Source organism: Mus pahari, chromosome 1, assembly GCF_900095145.1.
Source record: "Mus pahari chromosome 1, PAHARI_EIJ_v1.1, whole genome shotgun sequence".
NCBI lineage: Eukaryota > Metazoa > Chordata > Mammalia > Rodentia > Muridae > Mus > Mus pahari.
In genome coordinates this window covers 170,965,095-170,982,040 of record NC_034590.1, presented here as the reverse complement: position 1 = coordinate 170,982,040, position 16,946 = coordinate 170,965,095, and the positions used below count along the sequence as shown (strand labels likewise).

The 16,946-nt window shown below is 40.8% G+C and overlaps 1 protein-coding gene across 4 annotated transcripts in view; it reads left to right on the top strand.

Moving 5' to 3' along the window:
• The window catches only part of Rab11fip2 (RAB11 family interacting protein 2), a 40,572-nt gene that overhangs the window by 13,195 nt on the left and 10,431 nt on the right, over window positions 1-16,946 (top strand). Inside the window, exon 4 of one of the 4 annotated variants that reach the window (XR_003843929.1) lies at window positions 2,937-3,012. The exons of the other annotated variants lie outside the window; for them this stretch is intronic. The gene's annotated coding sequence lies outside the window, so the exon portion shown is untranslated. The remainder of the gene's footprint in view (window positions 1-2,936; window positions 3,013-16,946) is intronic. 4 annotated transcript variants of the gene reach the window in all.

The window sequence follows — 16,946 nt, the reverse complement described above, 5'->3', positions numbered from 1 at the left end:
TTTAAAACTTACTGATCTAAATTGTATCCCTGTAGTCATACATGGTCGGTTTTTAACAACTGGGAGTCAAGAGTTAAGCTGATAAACTCAGATTTAAGTGGACCCCCTAAGACAGACAACACAGCAGGGAAAACAGCTTGGCTAAAACAGACAATAGGAGGTTCCCAATGTTGGCATATGTAGGAAGCCCCTGAGCTGTAGTGGGTGCTGGGGACAAGGCTGAGCTGTGACTGGTGTTTATGGTATAGTGGGTGAATTGTTGGCCAGGAAACAGATGAAGCCTGGCAACAGTTGTAATGAGTGACTCAAGAAGCATGTTTAGTCCATTGAAGCGGTGGTGCATATACCTCATGATGTGCATTTGCCTAAGGAGGTCTGGAACATGCCATACCTCCATCCAGTTATGGGAAGTCCTTAACCACATGAAGAAAGTTAATGGTCTGTCCTGCTTAAAAATCAAAATAAACCAACAGACCTTTCTCTTCTCACATCCTAGGCAGGTGTCCTACCACAGAACTCTGTCCTCAGCCCTCTTTCTCCTTTTCATTGTGAGACAGAGGAGTCTCACTAGGTTGCTCAGGGTGGCACTGAACTCACTGCAGGTCAGGCTGGACCTTGAATTTATGGACCTATACCACCAGGATGGCACCTTGAGCTTTAAAAAACATTCATAATAAAAACCTCTTTCATGTGAATTGCTGATGAAGTCAGAGCACAAGAAATAACTCAAGGCATTTTGTGTTTGTCTTGGAAACAGTGACTAGCACAGAAGACATGTTTTCCTTCCTTTCTGCTTTATTGCAGCTCTGAGCACTAGGCAACCCTTGATCTGTTGCTATATAGAAACTTCGTAGTGAGCTTTGTTTTACTCCTAGGATCTTTTATTTTATTAGGTCAGATATTTCACACATTTGCTCATCAAAGATCCATCTAGCCTTTCTAGTCCTGTGTCTTCTAGCCTTCCCGTGATCTACCTAGCCAATAAGCTCAGACCAGATATTTTTAGGATAGTATAGAAATATTATCTAAGATGAAAAAATTATCATTAATATTTTTCAGTTTCAGTTGACAGTATACTTTTTCCTTTTGAGGAGCTAGTTACTTCCTGTTTATAATCGAGTCACATCATTCTTGGAACTACCAAAAATTAGTTACCCTGAGTGTGTGTCTAATTCACACTGTCCAAAATCACCATAGACTGTTGCATGTACCCATTATCAGAAAGCTATAATATGCCTGTAAAAAGACTGTTAATGTAAGATTACATTTTTTGTTTGAAAAACAAAACAAAACAAAACAGTGATCCTATCCCTAGTTGTTCCTAGTTGTTGCATCTTCCTTTACAATGCCTTCTGTGGATGTATGTATGTGCATACGTGTAAGAGTGTGTGTGTGTGTGTGTGTGTGTGTGTGTGAGAGAGAGAGAGAGAGAGAGAGAGAGAGAGAGAGAGAGAGAGAGAGAGAGAGAGAGAGAGAGAGAGAGAGAGAGAGAGAGAGAGAGTTTTAAAGCAGCCCTTAACATTGTAAATCCTACTGTGCATAAGGTCTGTTTTGGTAGGAATATTTAGCATTTGTCATGTACATCTAAAGATGGCTTGCTATCTGTAGCTGAACACCTGCAGTCTCATTGATGAGATGGAGAATATAAACTTTTGGAGTCTTTAATCCATTAATGGCCCGGGATTTGTAGGGGTTCCCATGTGATAGTGATTGGGAGGGAGAGTGTGGGTGTGGTTAGTTCCCACAGCACTGACTAGAACTTGTGTGTGACTCCCCAGAGGCGACTTGAAACTTCTCTATCCTTCGTCATCCTAGACTTGTTATTATGGTCTCATTAATTGGTGCATCTCCCATTGGGTTAATTTGCAGATACCAGCCATGCCATTCTTTGCTAACTCTCTAATGCAAATTGATATTTATGGTTTTTAAAATTGAAAACAAAAAAGCTCTGTAACAAAAAGACAAACTTTTGCTAAGTTTTTCCTTTTTTGTTGTTTTTATTTTTGTAAGATGAGAGATTAAGATACAAAGAGATTATGTGTGAGAGAAAAGGAAGAAAACATACCTACCACAAACCCACAAAAACTACTGTAGGCTAATAAACTGATGTGAAAATTTCTCAATTTACAGCACTTGACAGGTGCTAAAAGAAAAGCATCTTTAATTTTAATGTGTTGTTAGGACCTCTTTAGAGAGACTGTACAAGTTATTAACAAGGTCCTCTGAGACAGGAGACGGGTAATTAACAAGACCTATCGAGATATAGTTTAGGTAATTAACGAGCTCTTAAGCACTGGACACAGGATAACACGTGGTGAGTCTGATAGTTAAAGAGAGCAGGTCGTTACGATATGACCAAATGCATGATAGAGCCTGTAAGTCCTCTGGATCTCTCCAGGAGAAAAGTGTTACGATTATATTCCAGAGATCCCAGCATGCTAACTTTTATAAATCAGTACATAAGCTTTGGGGTTTAAGGTAATATTTGAGAGAATTATTTGTTTGTAAACAGGAAGTAGAAGGGCTTATGGATGCAGGTGGATGATGTTCGCTGATGTGGGTTCTGAGCTGTGTAGTTAGAGGGAAATTCTTCAGAAGAACAGACTTATGTATGCCTCAGTTACTTTAAACACCACTGGTAAAGCATGTTTTTCATTTGTGGCCTCTTGTCTAAAGCTGCCTATTCTAGATCATCTTGCTCCTCTGTTGACTTTAAAATGTCAGTCTTTTGGCTACAGAGGAGACTGCATTGCAGACATCCTATCCAGGGTTCTTCATTCGACTCTCTGCCACTTTTCATGTTTGAGAGTTGACATTCACAGTTGCAAACACTTGGTCTGGTTATTTCCTGTATAACTTGGATATTACTGTCTCTAGTTTTGATTCAGAAAACTCCCAGTCAAGCATCTTCTTACAGTCGTGTTGTATTCTGGTAGGTATATCCAACTAGTAGCCATAGGTCACATAGGCCAAGGACAGCAGTGAAGTGTGGCCTGACACAAACCCATAAAGGTAAAAAGCTCTTGAGCTGTTTCTAACAGACCGTGTGGTTCTTAAGCATGGCCTTAGTAGATGGCTTTGTGTCCCAGTGTGAAAAGCTTGAATGTACCTGCAAAGGTTAAAATCTAATTAGTTTCTAACATTGCATGACCTGTCTCAGTATGGCTCCTGCAGGCCATCAAGCTGAATATGTTTCTGAATTTCAACTTTGGAATCATTTTCATTATTTCTTTTCAGTATTTTTCTATGTAAGGGAGAGTGGTGTTTTAAGTGAGAATATATCCCATCAGCTAAGATACTTAAATACTTAGTCTTTGGCTGATGACATTATTTGTGGGGAGGTTCCGATGGTGAGCCTTATTGGAGTAAGTATGTAACTGGGGACAGGATTTCAAAGCTTAAAGCCTCACCCTATTCCATTTCACTTTCTTTGCTTTGTGCTAATGGTTGAGATATGAGCTCATAGCTCCCCACTGCTGCTGCTACTGCTGCTGTGGTGTGACTTGCTGTCTTGCTGCAAAGGTGAATGCTCTTGGGCTTCTAGAGCTTTTTAAGGTGTGCTGTGATGTGATGTGTCTCTGATAGCTTGTATTGCAGTAAGATGTCCAGGATGTTTCTTTAATTTTGAAATGAATGTGATAAGGGACAGGAAGGATGGCTCACTAGTTAGGAGCACTGGCTGCTCTTAAAAGGAAAGAATTATTTAAGGAAAATTGTTGTATGAGCAGGTACAGTCAGTAACTGGGGGTATAGCTCCACAATAGAATATTTGACTAATCTGTGGGAAGTTCTGGGATTCATTCCCTAGCATGATCAGAAAACATTACAAGGCTGAATATTTTGGCCTGTGTCTGTAACCCAATACTGAGATAGGAGGCTAACTCACACAATAGTCTGGAACTAACATGGAGTGCCTGTGGGGGGAGAAATGGGCAGGGGGTGACTGAGACTGGGGATTCAGCAATCATAACTAGGATAACCAGTTAGACTGGGAATATTAGCTGGGATAATTAGTTATAAGTAGGATAACCAGTTAGGCTGTGAACATAACTAGGATAACCAGTTAGGCTGTAAACACTAGCTGCTTTGGTGCTGTTGGTTTGATGCTGAGGGCAGGGAGAAGGGAGCACCCTTTGAGAAACACTTCTATGTATTCTTCAGCCTTTGAGTGAGACAGTGACCAAGGACTGGAAAAAGAAGAAAAGGAACAAGTCTAATGACATCTCCCAAGTGTGTGTGCATACACGTGGAAGCCAAAGTCATGATGTGTGTGTGTGCATGCATGTGCATGATGTGTGTGTGTGCGTGTGCTGAAGTTCAACACTGGGTAGCTTCCTCAATCTCCACTTTTATTTTTGAGACAAGATCTCTCATTGAACCTAGAGCTCACGGTCTGGCTAGACTGGCTTGCCCTTAAGTCCTGGGGATCTATCTGTCTCTGCTCCCAAGGGCTCACAGGTGTACATGCTGGGACTCCTTCATCTTCTGTGGGTGTGCTGGGGATCTGAACTCAGGCCCTCATACTTGCATGGCAAATACTTTACCACCTGAACTGTCTCCCCGGGCCAGGATGTATCTTAAATTTGACAAGATACAGCATTTTTAAAAAACTGTTTTGTTTTATAGTACAATGTTAGGTCTGTGGTTTCTGAATCAGATTTAGTGTGTTAGTCTTGAAGGAGAGGTTTGAGATTTTAGTTTTAGGTTTTTGTTTTTTTGGGTTTGTTTTTTGTTGTTGTTGTTTTTTTTTTTTTTTTATCATGAGCTAGTGTATCCTAGTCTGTTTAAGCTTTATTTTCAAGAATAGGGACTGTGTGTTTTTAATCAAATCTAGCAAGCTAGTATGAACACAGTAACAGTTCTTACAAATTTATTTTCCAACACTTGAATACTCTGACTTCTTTGAACATAGAATGCAAATTTCAGTAACTTTAAAGATTTGTGCATTTAAAGTGTTTTCATCTTATCATTATAATGACTATGCCCATAGAAATGGTTTTTCTGGCTTTTCCAGATTTTGCTCTTCTCAAACTCCTGTAAGTCTTTCATTGTGGGAATAACCTTGCTTCTTATTTCTATAGCCCTCATTGGTTTTTGCACAGACCTCCTTTCCAGGCCTCTGGGTTTTGTGCCTAGGACATTTCTAGCTGGGCTGTCTGACCCATCACTTGGTACTGCTCTCACTTTATTGATGGTAAAGCTTTTTCTTTTGAATTGCAGCAGTATATTTATGTATTATGTATTCATGGTAGTAACTACTGTAGCCAGATAGTCTAAATATTCAATGGTGACATATAAAATAGATTAAAAAAAAACCTGTTACTGTATTCATTTAACCCATTTCTACTAAAATTATGGTCTGAACATTTGACATAGGTGTCCTTGAACCTACTGTTTAGTGATGAGTTATATTGATGTTATTATATAATTATTAATAAGTAGTTAAGTATTAATTATATGTTGAATATTGTCCTAATGTGTTTTATATACTTGTTTTACATTTGAATATCCTTCTGATGAAGAAACTAATACCATTTAAATAGCCATTGTTTGGTCTTCTTAAAGTTTAGATGATCAGATTTTCTGTATGGTTTCTCAAGCATGTGTAAAGCTCAGTAAGGCAAGGAGTGGAGGTTTGAGAGTGTGGTTTACACAGTGCTAAGGTCCTAGTTCTCCAACATTGGGATGGAACCTGAAATAAGTGACCTGTTACCAAGACAGAGTAGTGTATGGTCTATAGAAGTACAGGAAATTCGCCATGCAAAGGTAGAGAAAGGAGAAATTTAGTATATTGAAAACTGGGGAAAGGTTTCCTCAAGACAAATGTCTCTGTCCTTGAATTTAACCACTGAACATAGACTTTACAAGTTTGGAAATTAGTTCATAAAACCTCTGTGTTAGTAAACAGTAATAAAGATCACATAGGAAGTGGTTAGAGATCCATGTGTGATGGTACACACCTGATAGTCTAGCACTCAAGAAGCTGAGGCACAAAGATACAGTGAGTTCAAGGTCAGCCTGCTACCAAATGAGACCTTGTGTCAAAAACAACAAAACAAGTACAGAAAACAAGAGAAGGGTTATTTGATAGGTTTCAAAGGAATAATTTCCAAATAGTGGTTTTATAATATTAAATTATTAGTTGTTTATTAAAAACTGAGCGGTCACCTCATTTATTTTCTATCAAGAGTTAGGCAGCTGTACTCCATGCCTGCCATTCTCTGCCTGGTAGGCTTCTGAGGAACTATGCCTGCTACTGTAGGCTTCCAGTGACCCACTTAATAGGTGCCCTGCAGCAGCTCAGCATTAGGCATAATGAACACATTGCTAGGGAGTTTGGTCTAAAAAGAAAGTGTCTAGCCAGTCATGTATTTTGTTTGTCAGAGACATAGAAATGTGGGTTTCTATATTGTTTCTTCTTTTTTAATCTTCAGAGAAATGAATTGTATAAAAGTATAAAAATTAAAAATCACACTGAACATGATTTATGCTTTGATTCAGTTATAACTTGATTCTTCAGTGAAGGGTTTCACAATGTACTATGAACATAGAATATTTTAAAGGGAATATGGGATAGGTACAAGTTCAGAATTATGATTCAGGTTTGGGTTTACATCTGTAGTAAAAAGCTATTGGGCCTTTCACATTATCCTTTCACTGTCAAATAGGGTAACCTGATTGTACAAGATTAACATGATACGCAGAGTGCTGAGGACAGTACTGACTCATGACCCAGCAATGGTCACTCTACCTATGATCTCACCTCACAGATATAAAGAACACTAAACAGCAGTGCTAACCAGTCAGATAGAGGTACTTCTAGTAGACTATACTCCCTGCTTGAAAGACATATTAGATTGCTGACAGGACCCTGATATAGCTGTCTCTTGTGAGGCTATGCCAGTGCCTGGCAAATACAGAAGTGGATGCTCACAGTCATCTATTGGATGGAACACAGCCCCCCCCCCCCACACACACACATAATGGAGGAGCTAGAGAAAATACCCAAGGAGCTGAAGGGGTCTGCAACCCTATAGGAAGAACAACAATATGAACTAACTAGTACCCCCCCAGAGCTCGTGTCTCTAGCTGCATAGGTAGCAGAACCTAGTTGGCCATCATTGGGAGGAGAGGCCCTTGGTCTTGCAAAGAATATATGCCCCAGTACAGGGGAATGCCAGGGCCAGGAAGCAGGAGTGGATGGGTTGAAGAGCAGGGAGGGGGTATAGGGAACTTTTGGGATAGCATTTGAAATGTAAATGAAGAAAATATCTAATAAAAATTGTTTAAAAAAGAAACTAAAAAAAAGACATATTAGAGTTTATTAAAGAAGGTAGCTCTAGCTGTCATAATAATAATGATAAAGGATGTTTATTAAGAATTTGCAACATTCCAGAGTCCCTTTGGAAAGAGCCCTTGCCTTAAAACACCCATGGCAATACCAGTGTGTCCTGTCCCCCAGATCTGAAGTGTGAGGTACTGCTTACTGTCTCAGGACCCTCCATCTCCTAGTGTGACAGAAATGACACGTTTTTAGGTTCTGCCATTGTTATGTTTTTAGAATTAATAAACATTTCTCATTGAACAGAAAAAAATATCAAATGAGAAGTTGAATGTAAAATATGCTTTTTTTATGGGCAGTAATTTTACAGGAGTCAGCAAAGCCTTAAATGTTATCCCTGTGGGCCTGCCAGACAGTACCACAAGGCAGAGTTCCAAAAGAAAGGTGCTTTTTTCACACTTGATGGTAAAAATTCTTGCTTGGTTCATCATATGGTTATGACGGCTCTCTCTTCATTGCTACTGAGAGACAACAGCTACATAAAAGGCAGAGGCTGTCTGTAAGGCAGGTAGATTAAAAAACTGGGATTGTCCTAATAATGCATGGTGCAGTTGGGAAGTGCTATTGGAATTAAAAACTACAGGTTAGATGAGGTCTCGTGCTGTACATGTGAAATCTCAGCATTTGAAAGACAGAACAGGAGGATCATGAGTTTGAGGCCATCTGGGGCTACATAGCAAGACCTTGTGTCAAATCAACAACAGAAAGTACAGAAGTTTAAATGAGCAGAGTTAGTCAGTCTGGGGATAATGGAAAGGGGGATTTAACAGCCTCAAAGGATGGCTATATGAAAAGGGATAGGAAAGGGCTTTGATGAGGGGAAAACTCATTAAAGGTTCTCAGGCACCTAATGTGTCTAAAACTATCAGAGGTTAAAGGTGGGATGGGCCTGGCTCACTGGGAACTTATGTCATAGTTTGATTTTAGCACCTAGTTCTCTAGAGAGAATTTGTCAGGACAGGAGTGAAGTGCTCAAATCCCATTTAGGAAAACTTAGGAAATTGCCACCTGGGCCTGAGTAGGAAGCAACACAAAGATACCAGTGAGGCACATTTCATGTGAAATACTAGATTCTGGGAAAACAAAAGGCAGAACAAAAAAGCATCATGTGGTGTAATTTTCAATATAAAACTTACAGAAACTCAAAAGTGTCAAAGTTATTGTAGCATAAGAAACTTAGATGTTAGCATTGGTTAGTTATAGTGGCTATCTTTAGATGTTAGCACTGGTTTTAGTGGTTGTCTTTAGACTCATGGGAACCAGCGTTTTCACTGTTTTCTAAATGAAACATTTAGGAAAAGCCGACCAGGGGCCGAAGACTGGCTTAGTGATTAAGAACACTAGCTGTTCTTCTAGAGGACTCAGGTTCAATTCCCAGCAACCACATGGCAGCTCAACTGTCGGTAATCCAGTTCCATGTGATTTTACACCCTTACACAGACATACATGCAGGCAAAATACCAATACATTAAAAGCAGAGGAAAAAGCCGAACAGGATAGAATAATGTATGGTCTGTAGTGAGAGTGTTCATATGTCTGTGTGTATTTCCATAGGAAACTATATTCTCTTCAGACAGACATGAAATTCTATAATCCTGTTGAGGCAAACTTGGTCACTGTGCATGCCTTAGGGTTGTTTTCTTCAGCCTGGGAGCTTAGCATATAGAACTCCCCTATTGCTCCCATAGCTGTGCTTCTGCAGAGTTAGCAAAGGAGCCTCTGGTTTTTGTCACCAAGAAAGGGGCTCTGAATTCTACTGTGAACAACCTTGCTTAAAGGCTTTGCAGGGGTGGCTAGAGCCTTGAGTGCTTGTGGGCCAGTACCCTTGTTACAGGCTGTTCTTGAACACTTGAAGCCTTCCTAGAAACCAGACACTACCACAGCTTCTCTCAGATGGAGCTTGTCTAGCCATGGCCACAAATTTTGTCTTGGCAAAGAGTGGTGTGGAAACTGCTGCCCTTTTTAACTGAGTTTAGAGGGTAATAGGATGCTTCTTTCTCCCTCTCAGAAGTTCAGGTTCTTGTCAGACCTCCCCAGAGGGGCAGGCAAGTTAGGGAGGCTGGGCTGCCTTTGATCTCACAGGCAGATGGAGATAGTGCTCATACTGGTTCAGTGAGGGGATTGCTGGTACCTTGCTTTCATGACTCCTTTCTAATTCCCTGTTTTACTTCAGAATCAAAAGGGACTACCTTCCCCCCCTCAGCCACTAGCAGTCATAGGCCAAGGTCTCCTCAGAGTACAAAGATAAGCACTGCAGTTTCCCCAGTGACAGAAGAGTCTTCTTGCATCAAGAGGGGCATGATAAAATTATGGAGTAAACGGCCTGAATTTTCAAGTTCATCTTGACATGTCAGGGAAGTTGTGTGCGTGTTACTGGATTTATTCTTCTTGTGTATTGAGGGTACTTAAGAGAAAACTGTTTGAGAGGCTTAGCTTTAAAGGAGTGGGATTTGGCATCCACGGAGCTTATATATGGAAATCAGTAAGTTGTTGGACTGTCTTTAAAATAACTTGTGTTACTTTTCTTCAGCAGGAGAAAGTAATTAGTTAATAAACTTGATTGAATATTAAGTCTCAGAGCATGCCTTTCTTGGTAGATATCCATAAGTCCTTGTGTTCTAGCCCTTTCTCCAGCAGCAGCTAGTATTCATTATAGAAAAACTTCATGTCAGGCTTTACTGTCCATGACCTTTGCTGTCACTGACCACGGCTTTTAATTGTCTTGCCTCTGAGATCTCCTAAAAGATACCCCATGAGAATATTAATAAGCAAATTGCTGTTAATCCCCACAGACACTTCTGCATTAGTTCTGTTTTGTCACCAGGGTATTTAGTGTGCCCAGTCCCAGGGGAGAGCATGTCGTACCTCAGGCTGCTCTGTCATTAATCTGACTTAGTCCTTTGTTCCTTGCTTTTTTTCATAAAAAGAAATAAGAAAGAATGAGAGCAAGCAAACAAACAAGCAAGTTATTTCATCTTATCTTCTCAGCTTTATTTGCCTGTGTAACAAGCATAATTATAGTTGAATTGTATTTACTGAAGAAATCTCTTTGGCTATGTCAATTAAGTTTTGTTTTGTTTTGTTTTGTTTTGCTTTGAGAAGAGGATTATTAACAATTTTTTAGAATTTCTTTAGTGTGTAACCTCTCTGGAACATGAAATAAGAAGCACAGAAGTAACTGTTTTTAGGATTTACCAGAGGGTTCTTTAATTACTTTGTATTAATGGTTAGATAGCTAAAGTGATGGCAGGTTGTGTACTCATGAGCTAACTTTGAGTTAATTTTATTGGAAGTCTATTAGTTTGAAACTTATTTTAATTCTTTTGGGCAGTTTGTCTTAGTTTGTTTCTCTGTTACTGTGATAGAGACCATAGCCAAAAACAATTTGAGGAGGAAAGTGTTTATTTATTTTGGCTTACAGCTTATAGTCCCTCATGAAGGGAAGACTGGGAAGGAACCCAAAGTAGGAACCTGGAGGCAGGAACTGTTTACTGACTTGTTCTCTATGGCTTTCTCAGCCTGCTTTCTTGTATACTCCAGGACCACCTGCCCATGGGTCAGTACCACCTACAGTGGGCGGGGCTCTCCTACCTCCCAAAACAATCATTTATCAAGAAGGTGCCTCATAGGCTTGCCCATAGGCCACTCGGATAGAGGCATTTTCTCATTTGAAGTTCCCTCTTCTCAGATGGTTCTAGCTTGTATCAAACCAACCAGGACAGAGTTATATATGCTGGAATATCTCTTTCCATCTTAAAAGGAACTGAAAACAATATACTAGTGTCCTCGTAGATATGAATATAAGTAATGTTTGCAATTTAGGAAAGGGTTTTCTCTGTTCCCTGGAGACTTGTCTTGTTGATAGACATTCAGTCAACCATCCCAGCTCTCACAATTACCAACAAGTACTAAGTAGCAAGTCATTCAGCATCTATGTTTAATGGTCCTGCCATGCTATAGATGCTGTGACAGAGGTAAGCCTGGAAAGGTTAATGAGATATGATTTCTTTAAGTGGCTTCCAGCAAAGAGGCATGTAAAGCTCTAGATTGAGGCTAGATTCAGAAAAAATAGCTGTTGAGCCACAATTTGCTGTTAAAGAAAATTATCATGCTCATTTCTTTTAGTGTTCTTCTAATGTTAATTCTTTGAAATTTAAAAATGTGAAATGAACAGTTAGGTGGCTTGTACTTTGGCACTGAATGGTGGGCCATCCAGATAGAAAAATAGCTGAGCAAAATAAGGTGGGGTTAAAAAGTTGTTTAAAGAACTTGTCACATTCAAGCAGAATTTCCAGATAAATCATGAGGTCAGACTTGCACCTGAGATGCTGCCATGGCCAGTAGAGCCTTGGCTAGATTGAGTAAGATGGAGTGAATAGAGGTGTGATTGTGGTCCTGTGATCAGAAAGGAGCATGCATGAGAGCAGCAAGAAGATGAGAGGTCTGGGCTTAGTTCCAAGGAGGATGGATTTACGGGACATGCCTGCTAAAGACTGCTGCCTCACGGGGGTAGGGGTGCCCAGAAGATGGTTGGTAGAAAAGGGAACGGTGATAAGTTTAGGTGCATTCACCTTGAAGTGCAGGTAGGATTCTTGATATGAATACGTAGCCAGACAAATTGTAAGCCCAGTATGCTGGAAGCTAAAGAGTTGTGGTTGGAGAGAAAAGATTACAGTCATTCATCCATGATGTGGTGACAGCTAAAGTATCAAGAGAAGCGTAGTCATCAAAGTGAAGTAAAGAAAGATCTGGCCGATGTCAGGAAATAGCTGCATTCCCCATAAAAGCACAAAAAGATGAAGGCAGCAGTGGAAGGGGCATTGGGGATACAGGAATTAGACTGGCATGTTATACAGAAAACAGCCTCAAAAAGGCAAAGTGGCCCTTGGTGAAATGGAAGGAAAAGTTGGAAGTGAGGCAGTTGCCCTGGTAAAAGGAGTTTGTCATTAAAGAAGTAGTGATGGGGTGTGGGGATTACAGTGTGGATGGGTAAGTTCCTTCTGCGTGAGGGCTGGCATCTTTATTCCACTCTCTAGGATATACTAGTCCAGTGCTGCAAAGTGAGAGTTTCTCTCTTACTCTCATGTGTTAAAAATTTAATGATGCATAACAGCCTCTTGTAGAGCCTCCTCCCACCTGCCCTTGCCACTGAGGCAGGCTCAGGTCCCTAAAGCCTTCTCTATTCACTTAAAGGACAAGATCAATAGGATGCTGACCTTGGAAAGTAATTACTGTCAGAAGTTCTTCTTTGATGGTTTAGAGTTACATTTGCTTCCTTCACATAGTAAGGTATTGGCCAGTGTTTGAGGAAACTGCCCCCTCTCCCTGCCAGGTGGCACATCTCTGGAATTTGTCAATTATTTGGATTCACGTATTAAAGGAAAATGGATCAAGCTGTAGGCTAAAGTAACTTTGTCATTTGAGCAGTGATGGTGTTTGGAAAGAGAAGTAGGAGATATAAGACTTGACTTTGAATGGCTTGGAAAGAATAGCAGCTCTTGCAATGATAGCCTCCTGCTTCAAGCCTAGAGGTTGAATAGTTCCCTCTGGTTGTAATAGATGTTTGATCTCATGTGTTCTATCGTCTTGACAAGTCAAGCAGTTTAAGCTTAACATTCTGTATAGGTCTTCCCCTGTCTTAGAGCTTTCTGCTCCAAAGAAAGTGCTTGCTTAAAAAGGAAAAACATTTTGAGCATGACCAGAAGCCCAAGTTATCACTGTAGCAACTGGGCCCATCACTTCCTTGAGACAGGCTTATTTTAGTACCTATAGACAGCCTAGTGTAACACAGGTTTCAATTCCTACTCAATTATTTCTTTACTTGTTACTCTAACCTTAAGATAGATTAATAAATGATATAGGAAAGTTTATGATTTCTAGAAAAATAATACTTAAAATGCACAGTAGTTTACATTTCAAGTTTACTTACATTTTTTTCAGAATTTTTAAATGAATTTGCAAATAAAAAATACTAATGTTTTTACCTAGAAACTTGTCTATGATAAGATTAAGACATTTTATCTGTTTAAAATATGTTTAAGCATATACATTAAAATACTTATCTGTTTAAAAATTATTTTAGGCTCCTTTGACTTTATCGAACTTCCTCAGGTCTTTCTCTAAGAATAAACATAAATTCTTAAATTTAGTTGTACAGACTCCCTCTTCACCAAGAGAATATCCAGGTTTATTTTCTACCTGATTGAAAACACCAGCCCCTATCTTGTCAGCAGCTCAGTTGAGCAGTCAAATTGTATTATTCAATATCTTGTCTGACATGAGGACACCAGTCCAAAGAAAGAGATATCACAAATTGGTGCCACACTTCAATAAATAGAGACATTTTATTTTGCACCACACTAATTCAATCCAGTTCAGTTAACTCATTTTCCCAAACCATGTAAGGACAGATGAAAAAAGGCAGCCATGAATGACTGAGTTGGTCATGTGTTTGACACGTCAGTGTGTGTATACAAAGCAGACCATAATGGAAGGTTCAGCCTTTGGCTCTCAGATAATACCAGTGGGAGGGGGGGCTCAGTTAGCACATGGTGCGGAGTGGGGACCTGAGCTCACAGGCAAGCTCACACCCATGCTTGCATGCACATGCTCAGGTACAGAGAGGAAAGGGGCTGGACTGCTGCCTGAGTGAGTGCACTGCCCTGCTGAGCCCTGGCAGTGTAGAGAATCCCAGTTATCATTAGCCCCTTCTCAGGTCCTTGGATTTTATTTTACCTTACTCCACATTGCATAGTACTTTGTGATTTTGATAAAAATCTTTGACCTAAATGTGCTCCTTAAAAATCCTTCTGATAATATAACACCCATGCTTCTGTTATTTCTCAGTTCAACAATTTCTCTCTGACACAGGATTCTGAGTGGATATATTCATGATATTTTATTCCTAGGAATGAACAGAATAGACCAGAACCCCAAATGTGGAATGTTCATAGGTTACTAAGAGGAGACTAACGTTATTGAGAAACATGCTTGTTGCCTGTGGATAAGGTTTGAGGTCCTTGAGTTTGTCTGTAGAAGCCTTCAGGGCATCTTAGCCTACATGTTGTGCTCCAGCATCCTATACTGATATCACTGCCTTGTACTCTTCACTCTCCCCAGTGTCCACAGAGCTTTCCTTTAAACAGCCAAGCCTCACTGTCTTTCATGGAGTCTCAAATCCTACTTCCCAGGAAAAAGGCCTCCTTCAGTGAATTCTGTGAGTGCATGACTTTCACACACTTGCTCTAAGAATTTTAGGATGCCCTACCTCTCCATCCTGTGAAGGAGGTTTTATCCCATAATGAAAGGAGGTTGAATGCTTATGCCAGGGCTCCAGCGTTACAGTCAGCACTCACAAAGATTTGTCAAGAGAAACAGGCACAGGGCTGGTGTCACAGCTAGGACAGATCTCAGAGCCAGATTCCACCAGTCAGCAGTGGAAGAATTTATAACTAGTGTTATAATGTTACCTAACATCCCTTATATTTAAAATTATGTTATGGAGGATACAATTTGGTACCACATAATCCTCTTAATTGTCATGAAAATAATTTATTTTTGAAAAAGTTTAGAAGAACACACATCAGATGACCTGAGATTGTGCATTGAGCAGGCTCTTCCTTCTCTTTGTTCTCTGTGTTACTCTGTTCATTTTCTCTCTCCACCGCAGTCCTGTTTAGGAAATGCTTTTGACAGTATGGTTTTGCAAATGAAGGAACCAAGATGTAGTCAAACTGACTTGTTAAAGGTCAGGAAGCAGCAGGTACTGGGGTAGAGCACAGTGAATTCATCTCCCACAGCTGCAGGGCCCTTGACTCCTTCTCTGCTCTTGAGCACGTTGGTGTTCTGACACCCCTGCATGTAAATCATGTTAAACATGGAACTGTCCACCAGTGGAGATGGGTGTGGTGGAGTGTGTTACTTATCAGAAAACATGCCATGAGGCCATGAAGCAAGGGGATACTACTGTCTCTCACTGGCCTCTTACACTGGCTTGGATTGAGAGCTGGAGAAGGTAGAAACCATCAGCAGTTACTGCCACAGTAGAACACTGCAGGTACAGGGCTGCAGGCACATGACTGCAGGTGCAGGGCTGCGGGTACAGGGCTGCAGGTACAGTGTTGTGGGTACATGACTGCAGGTGCAGGGCTGCAGGTACAGGGCTGCAGGTACATGACTGCAGGTGCAGGGCTGTGGGTGCAAGGCTGCAGGTACAGTGTTGCAGGTGCAGGGCTGCAGGTGTAGGGCTGCAGGTACATGACTGCAGGTACAGTGCTGTAGGTACATGACTAAAGGTACAGGGCTGCAGGTGCAAGGCTGCAGGTGTAGGACTGCAGGTGCAGGGCTGCAGGTGCAAGGCTGCAGGTGTAGGNCTGCAGGTNCAGGGCTGCAGGTGTAGGGCTGTGGGTACAGGGCTGCAGGTACATGACTAAAGCTACAGTGCTGCAGGTGCAGGGCTGCAGGTACAGGGCTGTAGGTGCAGGGCTGCAGGTACATGACTGAAGGTGCAGGGCTGTGGGTATAGGGCTGCAGGTACAGGGCTGCAGGTACAAGGCAACTCTAATGATGGATGGCCTTTGGGACTTTGTTCTTACCATTTTGTGTCTTGTCAGGGTTTTGAGGCATGGCTGGTTCTCTGACACTAGTATAGGACCTTGCAGAACACCATGCAGATGGCATACAGGGATAAGGAAATGTGGCAGCTACATAAGCCTACAATGATGTACTGCAGGTCTCAGCACATGTCTCATGCTTGTCTACATAGTAACCCAGCCTCACCACAATATTAAACTGCTTCTACAGGCTCTCCTCCTGGGAAAGGTCCACAGCCAGTGCTTGAAATCTGACTGTGAAAACTTGAGTGTGCCCTGGCTACATAGCACATTCTCTTGATGTGTGGCCCTACATGTATCATGCCTTTTAGGGTTTGCACTGTGGGATATGATGTCTACCTGTAACCAGGGTTGTGTTTCATAAAAAGATTTCCAGTATCCACAATTTCTATCACATGGACAAGATTTTAAAAGTTGGTTCCTTAAGTCTTAGGAGTCTATTTTTTTATGTAGTATGCAGACAATGGAAAACATGTCTGATAGTTAAGTCTTCTTTTTAATGTGTATATGTGGAATAAAAAGACTCCCAGGACATTAATCTGGTTCGTATCTGTTCTGAGGATAAGTGCCTTAAATGCTGGGTACAATTTGCAGTGGAACAGCAGTGATGAAACATTTACTCATCAGATGGCTTTGAAGTTGAGCTTCTCTGGGGTTCTTTCCTAATGGGCATGTTTCAAAGGAGAAAGTGGCTGTGGCACTCTGTGGCGATGTCTCCAAATGGATGGTTTGAAAGCTAGCTACTTAGAAATCACATTAATGACAGAAATTATTTCTGCTACTCTGGACTCATTCTTATTGACAGGGTAAGGTCTGAAAGTTAATTTTTCCAATATACTTGACATTTTAAACAATGGGTGCCTGTTTTCTCTTACTCTATAACCTTTCCAAACATAAATTTTCTTAGCTTTCCACAATAGTATGTCAAAAGGGTCGAGGTGTGTGTGTGTGTGTGTGTGTGTGTGTGTGTGTGTGTGTGTGTGTGTGTGTGT